General features: G+C 34.9%; 1 protein-coding gene across 8 annotated transcripts in view; it reads right to left on the reverse strand.

Moving 5' to 3' along the window:
• Positions 1-19,293, reverse strand: part of Fto (FTO alpha-ketoglutarate dependent dioxygenase) — a 420,563-nt gene that overhangs the window by 308,504 nt on the left and 92,766 nt on the right. The gene's annotated exons all lie outside the window — the stretch shown is intronic.

Raw genomic sequence — 19,293 nt, forward strand, 5'->3', positions numbered from 1 at the left:
TAACTAACTGCACTGTAATGATACTGTAAGTTTAAATATAACAAAACTGTAAAATTTTAGAAAAGATGAAGAAATTAAGGCCCATCCAGACCTAGCAAGAAATTAAACTACCTGTTATAAAGGAATCACAACTTACATTCTTGTCTCTCAAATACTGTATTGTACGTGGTCATCCCCACTATACATAGTATCCCTATGGCAAAAGAAATTACCTGTCAAGTATTGCTTAATTTTTAACTTCAAAAGAATATGTAAAAAGACACTTTTAGAAGCAATTTTAATTAAACTCAATCCTTCTTTTAAACTTTTAAAATCAAAGTTTATAGCCATTGTTCTTGGACACCCTACAGTCCTGGCTTTTGTTAGCTCTACCCTACTTCGAAGTAGGATCTTTTTTTATTAATATTTAGTATGTTTCCATTTCCAGTAATAGGAGCCTACAGTATAACAGGCCAAATATCCAGCCAGAATACAAAACCACACAGTTCATACATCAGAATTTAGTATATTATGCAAATGAAATAAGAGGAGAAAAGATCACAAAAAGAAATTAACAAAATATCACTAAAATGTGGGATGATTTTTATACACGTAACTATAGTTACCAAAGGACAGAAGATAAAATAAAGAAAGAGAAAAAACACTGGTCAAATCATTTCTAAATTTGATTAAAATCTATTAATCCACAGTCAATGAATCCCAAGCACAAAAAACAAAAGGAAATAACATTAAATACATGAATATAAAATATAACTTATAGCCAATGAAAAAGAGAAAATTTTAAAAGCAGATAGAGAACACGGGAACACACCATAAGAATAACACCCAAATATCTTCTGGAAAGAATATTAAACAGAAAATGGTAGAGAAATGCCATTATTTTCGAAAAACAATGGAGAAACAAACCCTCAGACATAAAGAAGCAGAAAGAGTTCAATACCAAGAAACTTTCTCTGTAAGAAGTGATAAAGGAAGACAAGCAGGCAAAAAGAAAATGACACTAGATAAAATCAGAATCTACATGAAGAATTATGAAGAATATGAGAAAAAATAACCAGATGGGAAAAGGATTTTACTCTTTAATATATTAAATTTTATAAAAGGAAATTGACTATTGACTGTTTAAAGCAAAAGCAATAGCACTTTGTGGAGTTTATAACATATCTAGAAATAAAATGTGATGATAACAGCACAAAGGTTAAAGAGAAAAAGAAATATAAGATTCTTACACATGAAAAATAATAATCCTACTTCATGAAAACTCTATTAAGGTACAGTTATTTGTAGAAATCCTAAAACAATCATGAAATTCTGAAGAGTTACAAGTAATAAGTAAAAAAGATAAAATAGAATCACAAAAAAAATTTAAAAGGGCAGAAATCAAGAGAAAAAAGAGAACACAGAACTGATAGTAAGAAAGTAGAATAAAATTCAATCATAAACATAATCATTAAATGTAAAGGTCTAAACAACTCAAAAGTCAGAGACTGTCAGACTGTATTTTTAAAGTAGCAATACCCAACCTCATGCTTTCTATAAGAAACCCACTTCAAATACAAAGAAACAAACTGGACAAAGGCGAAAAGATGGAAACAACAATGTGGCAGTATTTAATGCTGCAGAATCTTATATTTAAATAGGGTTTTAAAATGAATTGTATATTATCATCTCTGCTTTATCACAATAACATGTTTTTTAAAGAGAAAAAAAAATGAAAATATATTTACCCAGCAGTAACAACCAAAAGAAAGAGGAAGTGGTGACACTGACATCAGATAAAAGGGCATTCAGAGCAATCAATATTACAAGCTAAATCATAATAACGATTTTTAAAGAATAGTTCAGGGGGAAAAATCAAGATGTATCATGTACAGGTACAAATTCCCAGTGAAGAATATGATCATTATGTATACCTAAAATGTACCAATAACTCTAATTTAAAAACTTAAACAAACTGAGTTGCATCACCACCCCCAAAAAAAATCAGTTCAAGAGAACATAATCCTAAACATCTGTGCATTTAATAAAATATTTAAAAAATGTTCAGCATAAAGAAACAGATAATTCCACAGTTACAGAAAAACTGTATATTGCTGTCTCAATAATTAATACAAGTAATTAAAACCTTGGTAAGAATAAGAACTGCATGACACTATCAACCAATCTAAATGACATGTATACCTGTAACTCTACACCAAATAGCAGCAAAAGCCACATCTGTCCCTAATATATAAAGAATTGCCACAACTGATGCATATCTGGTCTAGATACATTTAAAAAGATTCAAATTATTTGTAAATAAAAAGCTATTCAACAAATTGGAATCACATTAAAAATCAACAACAATATGTGGCAAATCCCCAAATATTTGTAAACTGAATTACCCACTTCTAAAGAATCCATAGTCAAGGAAGAAAATAAAAGGAAAGTTAGAAAATATTTTAAATGGAATAAAAATGAAAATAAAACATTTAAATTACAGCAGAAATCAAAACAGAAAAGGAAAGAAACCATAAAAGCGAGTTCTCTGTAAAAGTACTGACAAAATTTTAGCAAACTGAATCCAACAATATATAAAAAGATACTACATGATAACCAAGTGTTACTCCTACACTTAGGGACGAATTAAGATAAAAGTTTTCCAGACTTTATACAAAGAAAACTACAAAAAACTCCTGAAAGAAATCTTAAATAAATTAAAGATATAGGCCATGTTCATGGATCAGAAAACTCAAAAATGTCAAATTGTCCCCAAACTGAAACTATCATAAACCAAGATCCCTGAGCTTTTTATAAATGCTGACAAACTATTTTTAAAATCTATATGAAAATGTCAAGACTTGGAATGGCAAACAACTTTGAAAAAGGAAATAAAGTTGAAAGATTTTACTACAACTTTAACATTTATAAAACTATAGACATCAAGACACTTTATTATTAAAATAAAAGCTGACAAATAGCTAGATAAAATAGTTCCAGTAAAGATGGTGGATAGCTAAGAGTAGATTACAGAGGCTCCCTGAGATAATCAATTTAGATGCCAAAATAACACAGCATGGGGAGTCCTGGACAGAGGGAGATGGATCCTCTCGACACAGGAAGAAACTAAGATGAGAAGAACCAATCAAATATGCAGTCCCAGCTACTATTGGAACAGCTAACAGTTCAGTGTTCCTGCTGCAGTGCCCAAACTCACGCAGCTGTGACTTACCAAGCTGCCCAATTTTCCGCCTTTTCAACTCACTGGAACTGCAGTTGGACCAACGTTCGGGATTGGCAGGCCCAACAGAGAGTCAAATTGGCAGGGGACGTGTATTGACCTGTGGTGAGTGCAGGGAATAAAACCCTTCCATGAAAAGAATGTCATTCCAATGGGACAACATCTTGGAACCAGGCAGGACTGGCAAGAACAAGGAACAGCAGTGGCTTCAGTCAGTAGTTCTCTTCCCAGATGGGATTGGTGGAGTATGCTTGGGCTGGGTCACGCCCCTGGCTGAGACTCAATAAGTTGTCCCAAACCAATTCCCTACACACTGCACACACTAACGCAGTGAAAGCCTCAGCAGCTTGACTAACCCAGAGGAGACGGGCTAGCATTTGCCGCCCCATTTGCACCACAATAGCAAACTGGAGGGGGCAGGACCATCTAGCCAACACACTTCAGAAGAACTATAGCCAACAAAAAAAGAGACTGGGGCCTCCTCTATATGCCTGTATAGAAGAAACAAAAAATATGAGAAGAGGAAGCAACAAGTCCCCAGCCCCCAACCCTGAGAACATTGATCCAGGAAAGGTAAATACAAAGGAGACTGAGGACAGCAAGCATGCAATGTCAGACACTCCACCAGAGGACATAATGAGGTATCTTCGGGACCTCAGAGACAAGTTCAAAAGTGAAATATTTAACCAAGTAAAGCAAGATATAAATAGATTAATTAAAGAAATGCTAAGCACCTCTCAAGAAGACACAGACAGAAGAATGGAGAAACACAAAAAAAAGGAGAAAATCATTTGATGAAGAATATAAAGAAAACATAGAATACATAAAGCAGGTTCAAATAGATTACCAGGAAATTAAAAATGTTATTAAAAGCTGGCAAAACTGCTTGAAAGAAACTAAGGGTAGATTATCCAAACCAGAGGACAGGTTTGCGATGTGGGATCATGAAAGGAAAAATTTCTTTAAAATAACAAGGAAACAAACAGTAACAATACAAAGGATAGCAGATGACAAGAGGCCTATAACTCAAGAATAAAGAATGTGAATGAAGAAGCAGGGATACAAACAAAGGAACTACAAAGGCTATTCACAGAAATAATTAAGGAAAACTTCCCAAACATAGGAAAAGGAAATGATATTCAGATATATGAGGGATACAGAACTCCAGCTACCTACAACCAAAACAGAGCTAGACCCAGGCATATAATAATCAAGATCCCAGAAATTCAATATAAGAACAGAATACTAAGAGCTGTCAGAGCAATCAAGAAGAGCTTGGAGTGAAGTATTCCAGGCCCTGAAAGAAAATAATGTCCAGCCCAGATTGATGTACCCCGCAAAACTCTCTCTAGAAATTAATGGAGAAACAAGATGCTTCCAAGAAAGAGGAACTCGGGGAATTTGTGGCCACCAATCCAACTCTACAGAGAATACTGCAGGACATTCTAGAGAGAGAGAAAAGTTCCAGGATTCCAGGAACAGTGGCAGAGAGGCCTCAATGAATGGAGCGAAAGTAAAATCAAGAAGACAGTCAGACAACTAATGGCAGAAAAAAAGCACAACAGAAATGAGGCAGAGAGAGTTGTTTCCAGGGACTTCCGGGAGAACATGGTGGATAGATAGCAGCAGCCACAGAAGCTCTCTGACATACCCCGCTTAGAATCCAGGAATGGGGTGGTGCAAGGAGTCCTAAGCAAGGGGAGATATACCCTGCCAACCCAGAAATGAACTAAGCTAAGAGAAACCAACTGGAAACACAATCCCGGTGCTATAACAGGAGCAGATAAAATCTCAGTGCGGAATCTGGATCCCGCACCATTGGAAGCCGCGATTTGAATTTCCTGCTGCTGCTGCTGCATCCAAATCAGCAGGCAGGGAGAGAAATGCACGAAAACTCTGAGAGTGGGAATTGGTGAACAGAGTTGAGAGCGGGACTGGCAGGGAGCCCTGCATCAACCTGCAGTGAGTGAGCAGAACGGGGACCTTTCCGTAGAGTAAGTAGGAGGCTTCAGCAAAGGACATACTGGGACCGGGCAGACTTGCCGGAACAGGACGCTGCAGTAACTTTAGTCGCATATTCCCCTCTCAGGCGGGATTGGTGGAGAGTGCCTGGCCTGAGTGACACCACTGACTAAGACCCAGTAGGCTAGCCCAAACCAGGTCCAAGCGCCTGGAGGTGCACCCTAGCAGTGAAGCCTTTGGTAGGTTGACCTGGAGGGGTGGGCCCAGCAGAGGATGCTCAGGTCTGTGTCTCCCTAGTACACTGCAGTGGGTGGGAACACCTAGCTGGCACAATTCAAACAAACTGTAACAGACAAAGAAAAAAAATAACTAGGCGTCCTATATTCCCTTGTATGGAAAGAACAAAAAGTATGGGAAGAGGAAGCAACAAGAAAGGGTCCTCAGTCCCCAATCCTGAGAACACTGATCCAGGAAAGGGAAATGCAAAGGAAGACAGAAAACATGCAATATCAGACACAGCACCAATAGACAAAAGCGATATCTCCGGAGCCTCATAGACGAGTTCAAAAGTGAAGTATTTAATGAAATAAAGCAAGATATAAGTAGAATAGTTAGAGAACTGTTAAGCACCGCCCAAGAAAAAACAGATGGTGGAATGGAAGAACAGAAAAAAAGGGGAGAATTGTTTGATGGAGAAAAGAGAGAAAACATAGAATACGTGAAGCAGGTTCAAAGAGATTACCAGGAAACTAAAAACTCTATCGAAAGCTGGTATCACAGCTTGAAAGAAACTAAGGTTAGATTATCTAAACCAGAGGGCAGATTTGTAATGTGGAAGCATGAAATGAAAAACTTCTTAAAAATAACAAGAAAACAAACAGCAATAATACAAAGGCTAGAAGATAATAAGACGATCTACAATTTAAGAATTGAGAACATAAAAGAAGAAGTAGGGACACAAACAAATGGACTACAAAAGCTATTCACAGAAATAATCCAAGAAAATTTCCCTAATTTAGCAAAAGGTAAAGATACTCAGATGTATGAGGCATACAGGACCCCAGCCACCCACAACCCAAACAGAGCTACACTCAGGCATATAATAATCAAAATTCCAGAAATCCAATATAAGAACAAAATATTAAAAGCTGTCAGAGACAAGAAACAGATCACTTACAAGGGAACACCCATCAGAATTACAGCAGACTTCTCAGCACAAACCATCAAATCACTAAGAGCATGGGGGGAAATAATTCAAGCTTTGAAAGATAATAACCTCCAGCCAAGATTGATATATCTTGCACAACTGTCCCTAGAAATTGATGGAAAAACAAGGTGATTCCAGGATAAAGAGGAACTAGGGGAATTTGCAACCACCAATTCAACTCTACAGAGAATACTGCAGGATATTTTAGAAAAGGAAAATACCAAGATTCCAGGATCAGTGGCAGAGAGGCCACAATGAATGGAGCAGAAAGTGAAATGAAGACAAACTGACAACAAACGACAGAAAAAGAGCTCAACAGAAATGAGGCAGAGAAGATTGGATGGTAGGAACAGCTATTTTGGAGAAAACAAGACATTATAATAGCTAGTGCTGATTTAGTATCATCTTGTTTTGAAGTCCCATCAAGCTTTTACTCTTCTGTCTCCATCGATCTTAACAGGTTGTATCTTATTGGATTTTATTATATGTGACAATATAAGCAAAAACTTTTATAGATAAGGTGATTATACAGAAACCATTGTTCATTTTCTGATGGTTGGTTCTAAATACCCTGTAATATTGTTATTCTCTTGAATGGTTTTACATTGTCTTGATATGTTTGGTGCTATGGTATACGAAGTTATACTCAAAGATTTCAAGGAAAGAGACACTATGGTAACTACTTTTATGTCAGGATATCTTGTGGTGAAACACTATTTTGCTTAAATGGTTATGCTTTCACCTGCACTGTTTTGTTGTTATGCCCTCTTTTATCTCAATCTCTTTTTTTAATTATTTAGTTTTTTATTTTCATCTTTTTAATTAAGGGAAAAATAAATAAAAAATAGCAGGATACATTATTGATTTCCACTTTGATTTCCTATTAACTTGATTTGAAACCCTGTATTGCCTCACCATCTTGTTTTGACTAATTTTCCCCAATTCTGCTTTGCTTGATAGTACCAAGTTCGAAAGTATAGGCAACAACTGTGAAGACAATAAGATTCATTATGACACCCATTCTGGTTGACTATTATCTTCTTTTAAAGTCCTGTAATGTCTCCAATGTTTTGGTTTTATTCTTCACTGTTTTGCTCAATTTTATTATAACTGATGATATAGGCAATTCTTTTTAAGATAGCAAGAGGCAGTATGGTAATCATTGTTGATCACCTAGTATTTTGTTTTTACATTATCTAGTATGTCCATCCTTTTGATTTGACTGACTCTGTTATGTCACATTTAATTTTACTCTCTTCAAAAAAAAGTAATAAGAACTGTGGGAGTAATAAAACCCAAAATGTGTAATTGTCATTGTACATAAGAAAGGAAAAGAAAGTGCTCTAAAGGATATAACTGCACATATATTTAAGTGTATAAGATTGATAACCACATTACTGAATTTTGTTGGATCACTGAACAAAACTGTTTGCAGTCTCACTGAAAGTCCGTATTATATGCTTTAATTTTGTAACTTGAACAATTATTTCTAAGATAACAATATGTAATCTATTAACCTGTGATTTCCTATCGTTTATTCTTTCTGAAATTCTGTATAACTTGTACCTTTTTTCTGTTTTTTTTTTTCTTTTTCTCCTTAAATAAATTTTTTTTTAAAATGAGGCAGAGAAGGTTGGCTATAATCTGTACTATAGATGGCCTAGATACACTAAAAAAAAAAAAAAAAAGAATCACAGGCAGAGTAGATCAGGAGATAGGGTCCACTGAGATGCTCTTTATAGAAAATATAATTAAGGGTATATGATTTTTTGTTGTTGTTTTGTTTTGTTTTGTTTTGTTTGTGGTACCAGGGATCTAACTCACAACCTTGTGGTTGCCAGGCAGACGCTTATGCCACTGAGCTAAATGTCCTGCCTGCTGAAAAAGGGAATATGGACCGAAAATCAAATATGAGAAAACAATGCTCTATGTGACAGGGAACCAGAGATTAATAGGGGCAATTAGACCAGTATTTGTGGATAGGTTGGAAAGACAGGCTTTAATAGGTAAAGGAATACAACTAGAGATCAAGCCCAGGAGGGAGAAGGTTCAGAACACTAAGGTAAATAGAAGGTCCCTCCCCCCCAATTTAAAACTGAGGGTGTTGGTGAGACCTAAAAATGCAGAGCACCCTGGGGGAGTGAAACGGGGAGGAATAGTTTTTAAAAAGACAGCAGAAGATATTGTTAATAGTGTATCAGGAATTGAAACCCATATTACTCACACCATTCTGCTTAAGATCTAATTTATTCTGTCCCAGTTTCTCTACATGCACTAGATCTGAGGGCACGGACAGCTATCCCAAAAGTATCAGTAGCAAAGTAATCATCTTTAGTTTCCTATTAACTTAATCAGGAGCACTGTGTAACTTATACTGTTTTATCATGACTGATCTTAGTTAAATCTGGTTTGTTTGATTGCTGTTTGGTATCGACAGATTTTATTCAAAACTGATATGATTGATAGTATCAAGTCTGAGAGTACAGGCAACTACACTGAAGATGACAAGACTCACTACGATATCCATCCTGGTTTGATTACTACCTATTTTTGTAGTTTTACACTATCTACAAAGTTGTGTTTTTATTAATACTGTTATGTACTGATATGTTCAATTATACTATTTGATGATATAGCCAATTCTATTGAAGATAACAAGAAACAACACAGTAACCATGGTAGAACTCCTTGTACAGTGGTTTTATATGTCTTTTTCATTTAATGTGTTTATAGAAATATTTTGTTTTGTCCTGCTTTGATTTGTTTCTCCCTCTAATATAAAAAGGATAGATATACATGTTAAGACTCATGCATGCACAGAACCTATAAACAGTTTACAAGAACTGATCTTACGACACAGGATAAAATGAACAAATACTTTGAGGAAAAAAAGACACTACAGTACCCAGTGCTGATCCTGGACTGTAATGATGTGAAATCCAGCAATACTATTATTCTTTGTTCAGTGTGATTTTACCCTGCTTTGGTTTGTTTAATCTCAACATAAATGAAGACATGGATAACTGCATTTATGTTTAAGTGTATGGGATTGATAACCATATTTCTAAGTTTTTGTTGGATAGTTGAACTGAACTGTTTGTAGTCTCGCTGTTTGAATTCTCATTTTATATGTTCCACTTTTGTATCTCGAACAACTATTTATAAAAGGACAATATGTAAATATCAATCAGTGATTTCTTACTGTTTATTTTTTCTTTGAAAGTATGTATCATTTCTACCCGTTTTCTGTTTTTGTTTAGTCTTTCTTTAAATAAAATTAAAAAAAACAAAATAGTACTCAATAGAGCTATTCTATATACATATATTCTATGTATGGTTAACTGATTTTTGACAAAGATTCAGTGATAATTCAGGGCAGGAAAATATTATTCACTTAATAAAATGAATAAGATATCTTTTTATTTTTTAAAAAACTTTCAATTCATATCTTATGCTATATATAAAAATAACTCAAAATTAATAAACAGAAACACAAAACCTAACTATAAACACAAAACCTAAAACTGAATCTAGTAAAAAAAAAATGAAATTATTTGATTCTTTAGGTGAGGAAGGTAACAATTCCTTATATGTAAAACCAAAAGCATAATATATGAGAAACAAAATGATAAATTAAGCTTCATCAAATTTAAGAAATTCTACTGTCAAACCTAGACATCATACACTGTTCTCATGAAAGTAAACTGGTCCTGGTCAATCCACTTTGGGAAATCTCACAATTTCTGAAAAAGTTAAAAGATATATATTTACAATGTGAAAGCACATGTCTTTATATGAATGTTCACAATACATTTATTTGTAATAACCAAAACTTGGAAACAATTCAAGTTTATGTAATAAATAAAGAAACTGTGTAAATAAAGAAACAGTGATATACTGGAGGGGAAATGAAATTGTGGTATATCCATACAGTAATTCATTATTCAACAACAAAAAAGAATGAATTATTGATATACATACATGATAAATTTCAATACCATTATGATGAGTAAAAAAACGACAGACCAGGAATGTTTAATATGGTGGAACTACTCTGATACAATAATAGTAAATAGACATTATACATTTGCCCAAACTCATAGAATGTACAACAGCAAAAGCACAACACAACTGGGCCCTATGCAAAATATGGACCCTGGGTGATAATAAGGTACCAGTCAGTGTAGATTCATCACTCACAACAAATGCACCACTCTGGTAGAGGATGGTGATAATGGAGGTATAGGTACAGGTATAGGAGCAGAGAGTATTTGTGCAGTCTCTGTATAGTACTTTCCTCACAAGAATTTAAAACTGCTCTAAAAAATGTCTTTAAACCAACTTTTAAGTCAAAAAACAGAATACATTCTTTGATTCCACTTATACAAAATTCTAGAAAATGCAAACTAACAAGTGACAAAGGGCATATTAATGGCTACTAAGAACCCAGGTGATGGGGGAAAAACAAGGGAAGGATTTGTACAGGACACAGGAAATGAAGAGGTGTGATGATTATGTACATTATTTTTCTTTTTATCCTGGTGTAACAAATAATTTCGTGTCAAAATTTATCAAGTCATATAATTTAAATATGAGTTTACTGTATGTCAGCTATATCTCCAAAAAAACTTTTAAAAGTTTGTTTTGTTTTTTTAAGACAGGGTTTCATTATATAATTGAGGCAGATGTTGAACTTCCTATGCCCAGGTTGGCCTCAAACTCACTGCAATCCTCCTTTCTCAGCCTCCCAAGTGCTGAGATTATAGGTGTTCACCACTATGCCTGGCTCAAAAAGAAAATAAAAACTATTTGTAAAAGATAAGGAAATATTCAAGAGTATCATCTATCTTGCCTATAAAACTGGGCCTATTATCTTCTAGGGGACAGACTTTCGTTGTTCAGTTTCTTTCACTGATTTATTCACATTTTCTACTGCCTGATGCAATTTTGGTAATGTAAATCTTGTTCAACAAGTATCCATTTCATCTGAGTTTTCAAATATACCACACTTACTTGTTATTCTTAGGAATCAGTAATACCAAGCCAGGTATAGTTGAGTATGGCTGTAATCCCAGCACTCAAGGAGACTCAGCAAAAGGTCAACAAGTTTAAGTACCTCCTGGGCAACTTAGCAAGACTCTGTCACAAAATAAAAGTGTTGCTCAGCTCAAAGGACCTTCACTCAATCCCCCGTATCAGGAGAAGGAAAGGAAGGAAGAAAAAAAGAGGGGAGGGAAGAGGAGAAAATGAGAAAGAGAAATTGAAGTACTACCAATAGTAATTTCTCTTTTGTGTCCCTAATATTGGATTACACACAATTTACTTACTCATTTTCCTCATTAGTTATTGCTATCTGCAGTATATACTTAAGAGTTTATATTTATTTTATTTTATACCCTTCAAAATGAAAGACCCAATCAAACAAAATAGGCAACTGAATAAAGATTGCTCAGAAGTACAAATGGCAAGTAAACACATGAAAACAAGTTCAACATCACTAGCCATTAGACACATGGAAATTAACGGAATGCTGAGATACCATCCTACTACAGAGAGAAAGCCTACCATCAAGAAATCAAAGAATTAAAAATGTTGGTGAGGCCGGGACCAAGGGGACCTTCTCTAACCTGCCCAGGTTAGGCTCAAATTTGTGACCCTCCTGCATCAGTCTTCCAGACTGTTGGGACTACAGGCATGTACAACACACTTGGCTCTTCTTTCTTGTTATGAATACCATTCAAAAGAACCATTTAGAAAAGTTTACCTTGCTGATATCAAGTTATAACACTACATTTTTCAATACTTTTTTAGATGTTCTCCTTAAGACAGCAGTTGTCACTGTAATACAAACTTTTCTAAGGATTCTCCAAAGTTATCTTAATCTCGAAAAATTTTTCTTTCAAGGAAAATTATTAAAACTAAAAATCACAGATATAAGAATAATATTTTGGGTCTTCAGATAACTTGAATATAAAAATCACTTTGTCACAAAATTTGGTTTTAAATTCTCACCCATAATCATCAATTATAAGAATGTAAAACAAGTTTCAGAAGACAAAGAAGGTCTCCTGAAAAGAGAAATATTGTGATGAAAACTAACTGAGCTGGCTCAAAAGAGAAATAGTAGTTGGGGAACAAATGTGCAAGGGACTAGAATAGTGATTTGTGAACTTTTTATAGCTTTCAGTGATAGCCCACTGCACGCCAAATACCACAGTTCACCACCACCGATCTAGACATCAGCGAAGGACAGTTTATATATCTGAAGAATATAATATTAAATGAAATCCATAATAAAAACAAATAAATGTTAGAGTCTTTTGTGATGGGCAATGGCTCAGAACAATTATAACTTTTTTGACTCCATTCACTGTAACTGCCTAGCAAACTATATTTCCACAAGTCATTTCCAAAGAATTCTACTGAAAACAGAGATACCACATATCCAAGTTTTTTCACAATCAAATACTGCCCATAATATTCTAAGTGAATATGAGACCAAACCATAAAAAATAGATATCAGAATTAAATAAAAATTCTTTCAATGCCATCCCATCTAGTAACACATGCCTGGGCATTTCCAACAGAAGAAATTTCTCCTGTTGGCCATATCTGTTAGATGAAAAAGCCAATTTTTTCCAGTCATATTTCAGGATCCTTATACCTTGGTAGCCTACTCAAAGGTCAGAACACAAAGCCCTCTGATAGTTCACCACATGCTTACTCCACATAGCACTGGTTTGATTGAAGTTAGCAATTCCCTTAGCACTTCACACCTGACACCAGCAGGACTTCTGATTTCTTTGCAGTTTTACAAAGTTTTAACCATTAAACTACACTCAAGCAACTTTCCACGGGAAAGCTGAAGCATGTGATGTTGCAATAAAGTCATCAGTAAGTGACCTCAATAATTGACCATTTAATAATCCTTTGCTATTTACTGACTCTCTCTGGCTTTCCACTATTTCCAAAGCAAAAGCTGCATAATCGGACATTAAATATTTCCCCTTGTGTGGCTGCAACTGAGTTATACAATACATGATACGTCACTATAACAACAACAAATCCTTTGGCTGCTGATACAGCTATATCAACTATTAGTTTTGTCTAGGCGTCATGAAAAGTTAAAAAGAAAAATAACTGAAGGAATAACTTCCTTGATAACTATTTTATTTTAATATCTACTTTAGCATAGTAGATATTTTGTTTTCATTTATCCATTCCAGAAAGTCAATACATACTTTTTATTATTATCATTTCTTGATTGAAACATTGTGGAAAACTATAATTTCATCAATATATATTTAATCTTATTTCAATATGTACATTTTATGTTCTCCAATTCCTTCTTCCAATTACACAATGAAAAATTACCATTACCAGGTTTGTGATAAAAAGTGAATAATCATTCTAATAAAGTTCTTCTGCCAATATGCCAAGGTTTGCCACTTAACCTAACAATCACCTGTGCAATTTCATTATGCTGTAAAACACAAAACCCCAATCTGAGACGTAACAACCACAGAATCAAGTTTTCCTCTGAGTTATTTCAACTTTAACTGCACATTGTAGGTGTCTCTGCAGTAGCCTCAAATACAAGAAAGGTACGAGACTAAAGCCTAAATAATGCTGATGAGAATAAACTTTAGAATCAGTCCTGATCAATTTAAATTCAACCTGTCTCTTACTAACTGTGTGATCTTGAGCTAGTTATTAAACTCCATGTACCTCAGCTGCCCCATCTGCATCCTTCTCTTCCTACTAAACTTCCCGAAGAGCACTGCAAGATAAATGGTTTTTTCCCCTTGTCTCACTGTGATGTGGCTCCTACCGCTGTCAATTCTCCAAAACAATTCTTTCCAAAGTCAATGACCAACTCTACTTCCTAAAACCCAGCATTATCCTTTCAGTCATTAAAGAAACAATGACCTGTTGCCTGTATCTCTTTCACAAAATCCTCTCTCTTCCCTTTAGCTTTTTACTCTCAGTACAAGCTCACTTCTGTACCTCTGTTTCAAATTTTTCTTCTTTGGCCGCTGATATACACTGTCAGCCCTTCCTCTTCTTGCTCTATAAGACGTTCTTCCTTTAGGCAATTTCATTTTCTTAAAATGAGTTCATTACAGATAACTCTCAAACCCTCACCTCTGGCCCAAATCTAAAGCTGAAACTGTCTCTTGAATGTTACAACATGAAAATTCCTACCACTGCCTGAGATTCAATAAGACCAAAAGCAAAATCAACGTTTTCCTTTCCTAAATTTCTTAAATCTGTATCTTCTGTTTGGAATCTTAATGTCATCACCAACCAGACTACAAACGTTGGCAGTTCTATCCTCTGCTCCTTCTCCTCCATTTCACTTATATTTATTAACCACAGAAGGTAATTTTTTAAACCTATATTCTGTTTCTAAGTTTGTTTTGTTTTGTTTTGTTTTGAGACAGGCTCTTATTAAGCCCCTAATGTGTTCAGTCTATGATCAGACTTTGGGTCCTCCTGCCTCAGCTTCTCACAATGCTGTAATGACAGGTATGTGCCACCATGGAATATTTAACCTCTAAATATTTTTACAACCTGAAAAAAACGGTCTAGGTACACAGACCAGCCAAAAATGAGGAAGAGGGGGCACCCCTGCTCAGTAGTCCTGTGTGGATTTTTTTTTCTTTTGGTCTCACACTCAGGCTTGCTTCAAACTCACTATCCTCCTGCCTCAGCCTCCTGAGTGCTGTAATCAAAGGTATGCACTACCACATCCAGCTTGCTTTTTTAAGCCTTAGAAAAAACATTATGAGAATGAAATATATTATTATCTCCATTTACAGAGATGAAAACCAAGATTTAGACATAAAAATCTTGTTCAAGATCACAGTAGCAGTAAGTGTCAGAGCTAAGATTTGAATTCACATCTACAAAGTCTACAATACAAGGAGAATGGTTATTTAAATCTAAAGATGTAGATTTCAGCTACTACCTCTACAAGAGCTAGGTCTCAAAATGTCAACAGTGATCGATAGTCATGGTCTCTGTCTTCAGTACATCAGAGAAATCTCGGACAATCTAGTGAAGTATAATGAAAGAAGAAGTTCTATGGTACTTAAAACAAGAGTGGTACCACATTACCTGACTTAAAAATTAAGACAAACAAGTGGTCTGGCAAGGCTTTCCAGTGGAAATGACTTCCAAGGTGAGAGCTGAAAAATTATTAGATGAGATACCAGAGATAATGCCTCACATCCAACAAGATAGCTACTTTCAACAAAACAAAACAAAGGCCTTCCCATGAGCCAGGGGTAGCCATGGGAATCAGGAACAGAATCAAGAAGCCAAACCACCATTCCCATGGCACAAGCTGGGAGACAAGAAAAGCAAACCCACTCCCTTCTCAGCAAGCAACTGGCTGATTCAGAGGGACTCAGACTGAGAAAAGAGGAACTGAAGTAAAAAAATAACAATGTTTATATTGTTTGATTAACTTTGTAGGCCTAAAGCTGGTAGTCTGAGCATCTATTTGGAGGAAACAATATATATTTTGAAGACAACAATATACAATATAATGACCATTGTTAAATTCCTATCATCTTGTTTTGAAAACAAAACAAAGCTATTGCTTGTTGCTGTAGCTTTGCTTTTGTTTTTATGGTTTGTTGCTTAATTTTTGTTTTTTCTTTTCTCCTTAAAATTAAAGAAACATCAGAAAATAACAACTGTTGGTGAGAAATATAGACAACCTGGAAGCCATGGACACTATTGGTGGGAGTATAAAATGGTACAACCACTATGAAAATTGGCTTCGCTATTTCTCCAAAACATTTAAGAACAGAATAACTGGATGTTTCAGCAATTCTACTTCTGAGCTTATATACAAAAGAATTTAGTAGAAACTTAAAGAGATATTTTCTATACATGTTCACAGTATTATTTACAGTAGCTAAAATGTATCAATAGATGAATCAATATCTAACAACAGATGAATGGATAAAAACTACATAGTGGACTCATACAACAGAGTATCATTCAACCTTAAAAGGGAATAGAATTCTTATACAGACTACAACATAGATGAACCTTGAAAAGAGTATGATAAGTGAAATAGGCCAGTTACAAAAGAACAAACACTATGACTTCACTTACATGAAGTACACAGAAGAATTTAATTTAAGGTTGGGGGCTTAGCTCAGTGGCACAAGCGCCTCCCTGGCAAGTATGAGGTCATGAGTTCAATCCTCGGTACCAAAAAAATAAAATAAATAAAAAATAAAGAATTTAATTTAAAAAGACAGAAAAATATATTTGTCATTACAAAGAGCTGGTAGAAGGTGAAAACAGGGAGACATTGTCTGGTGGGTACAAAATTTCAGTAGGGGATGATGAAAACATTCTGGAGACAGAAGTGACTGTTACAAAACGGTTCGAATGTACTTAATGACATTAAAAATGTTTAAGATGTAACTTTTATGTGTATTTTGCAAAATTTTAAAAGAAAGGTATTCCAAATACTACCAACATTAAGGATGAAGGACAAAAAAAAAAATGACTAAGAGAAAAAAACCCAGACGTACTTATACACAGTTAAATGATTTATAAACTAGATACAATCTTAAATATCTGAGATCACATACTATTCTCCTACTACTGCAACCACATATGAATTTTTAGCATCGTGGAATTAGGACAGAAACAAATATTTAAAATTGCCTGATCAGAAATGAGAGTCCTCTTTCTTCAAATTTAAGAAACTTTCATTAAATCCTAAGAGATCTGTAAAGTTTTTCCAGGCTAAAGATGCAGAGAAATCTTATGCACATTAAGTCTACACCACAGAGTCTGACAGCTTTTTGAAGAGACGAGTAGTACTTGTTGCTTTGGAGAACAACATAGTATAGGGGGTGAGGTTAATTTTTCCTGTGTTCTCCAAATACTTTGCAGCTCTGAGCTCGGGTTGCAGTTCATTACAGAAGTAACTGCTAGCCGTAGTATACATGAGGTTATGCCTGCGGCTCTATTTTCAGGGTATTTCTCATCCATAAAATTCAGTCAGGACTGAAATTTGGTACCTGAAATCCTCACTTCAAAGAATATCTTTTGTGCTTGCATGTGTGTTTACACAATAATAAATAACTTCAAAGTACATATTAGTAAAAGATTTTAAACTATTACAAAGCTATCACTTTGCAATATATTTTTTTACCAATTTTTACCAATATACTATAGTCTTGCACTGTATGATTTAATTTCCAAAGTGAAACTGGCATGTGATTAATTTATACAAGTACATGGCTTTATTACTTACATAATATCCTTGAGTGAAAAAATACTATATAGTGTATTTTCACACTTACTCACAGAGCAAAGTATATAAGAAAAAAGTCACATCCCAAGGTGTCCCTATACCCTAAAGATACTGCCCCCATGAGACCAAAAAAGCATCACACAAGTAAAACTAACAAAGGGGGATGGAGGTTCCAGTAACAACTATTTTCCAAGAAGAGAAGGTAATGGAGACAGATTAGAGTACAAATGTGGTCAATTTGGTATCAAACACAGAACAGTCTATAGTAAAGGGTTAGTGGGGGAAGCAGAGAAAGAGCACAGATGAAAGAAAGAATTTACACATTTTAGTTATGACAATCTGAATACCTACCATACTATAATTTTCTAAACTCAGGAATCTGTACTTTTTAGACCTACAGGGCATGTATTCTACAAATGTTGATAGACCATCACTTGATGGGAAAGAAATGCAGCCTTTTATGCTTCTTGTTGATCTTCACACCGGTCACTAAACAAAAGCATGGCATTTCTGAACACCCACAATTACAGTTAAATGAAAGAAGGTGGTTTGAGGGAGACAGAAAGATAAGAGGCCAGCCCTAGCATAAACCAACCACACAGAATCAGCAAAACATATCTCTGGATTTGTTTTTCCATAAAGCAGCAGCAGTTAAAAATTCATTGTTCCTGGCTGGTCTGAACCACCACTTACACTGTAACACAAACTCATTCGCTTTCTCCTTGTTATGATGTTTTTGGCTTGATTTACCTATAACTTCATTTGACTCACCTATTCTGGTAGGAACGCACTATACAGTCTAAGATGAAAGATGTTTCTATGATTAGTTAAATATATCAGACTCTGTAAAGGAGATAAAATAGGGGAAGGGGAAGACTTGAAAGTTTAGGAGAAAATTTTACATGTCAATATCACATTAAACCTATTCATTTGTACCAATGTCAGTACCCTCTCTGTTCACCACCAGAAATCAAATTTAATCTGTTTATTTTAAGCTGATTTATGTGGTTATAGCAATCTGATTCTTCCAACAACAATTAAGTGATTTTCACCTTTGTCCCTTTAGAACATGTGATAATATCGAAAGCAATGCCCCTAATCAAGATGTGCACATTATAAAGCAGAGCTGCTCCCCTAGAAGTTGAAGGTATATACTTTTTACAAGGATGATGTTTCTAAGGAGTCATTGCTCAAGTCACACTTAGCTTCTGTCACATTCCAACAGTAGGTCGAGAATTACAGGCTTAAAGTTAATGATTTGAGAATACCAGAGATTAACATTTTGGTTTGCTTTTATGTTCTTCCACTCTGTTTCTGATTGTTACCTATTAAAAGTTCATAGTAACAGAGACTATCCAAATGGATCACTGAATTCACAGCAGTCAAAAGGAACCTAGAATAATTCAAACATTCTAAATATATATTCAGTGTTCGTGCTTAGAAGAATGCATATTACCTCATAAACTACATGAGATAAACTCTACTGAATCCCACTTTATTTAAAAGTCAGCGTTGAATTTTCTGATTATATTTTCATCACGCTTTGCTATGCCAAAAACAACAGACCATTCTGTCTTGATTACACGTTGGCAAAAATGCCTTGAACCACAGACC

The sequence above is a fragment of the Cavia porcellus genome, unplaced genomic scaffold (genome assembly GCF_034190915.1).
Source record: "Cavia porcellus strain 051 isolate PalLab524CR breed Dunkin Hartley unplaced genomic scaffold, mCavPor4.1 scaffold_4, whole genome shotgun sequence".
NCBI classification, from domain to species: domain Eukaryota; kingdom Metazoa; phylum Chordata; class Mammalia; order Rodentia; family Caviidae; genus Cavia; species Cavia porcellus.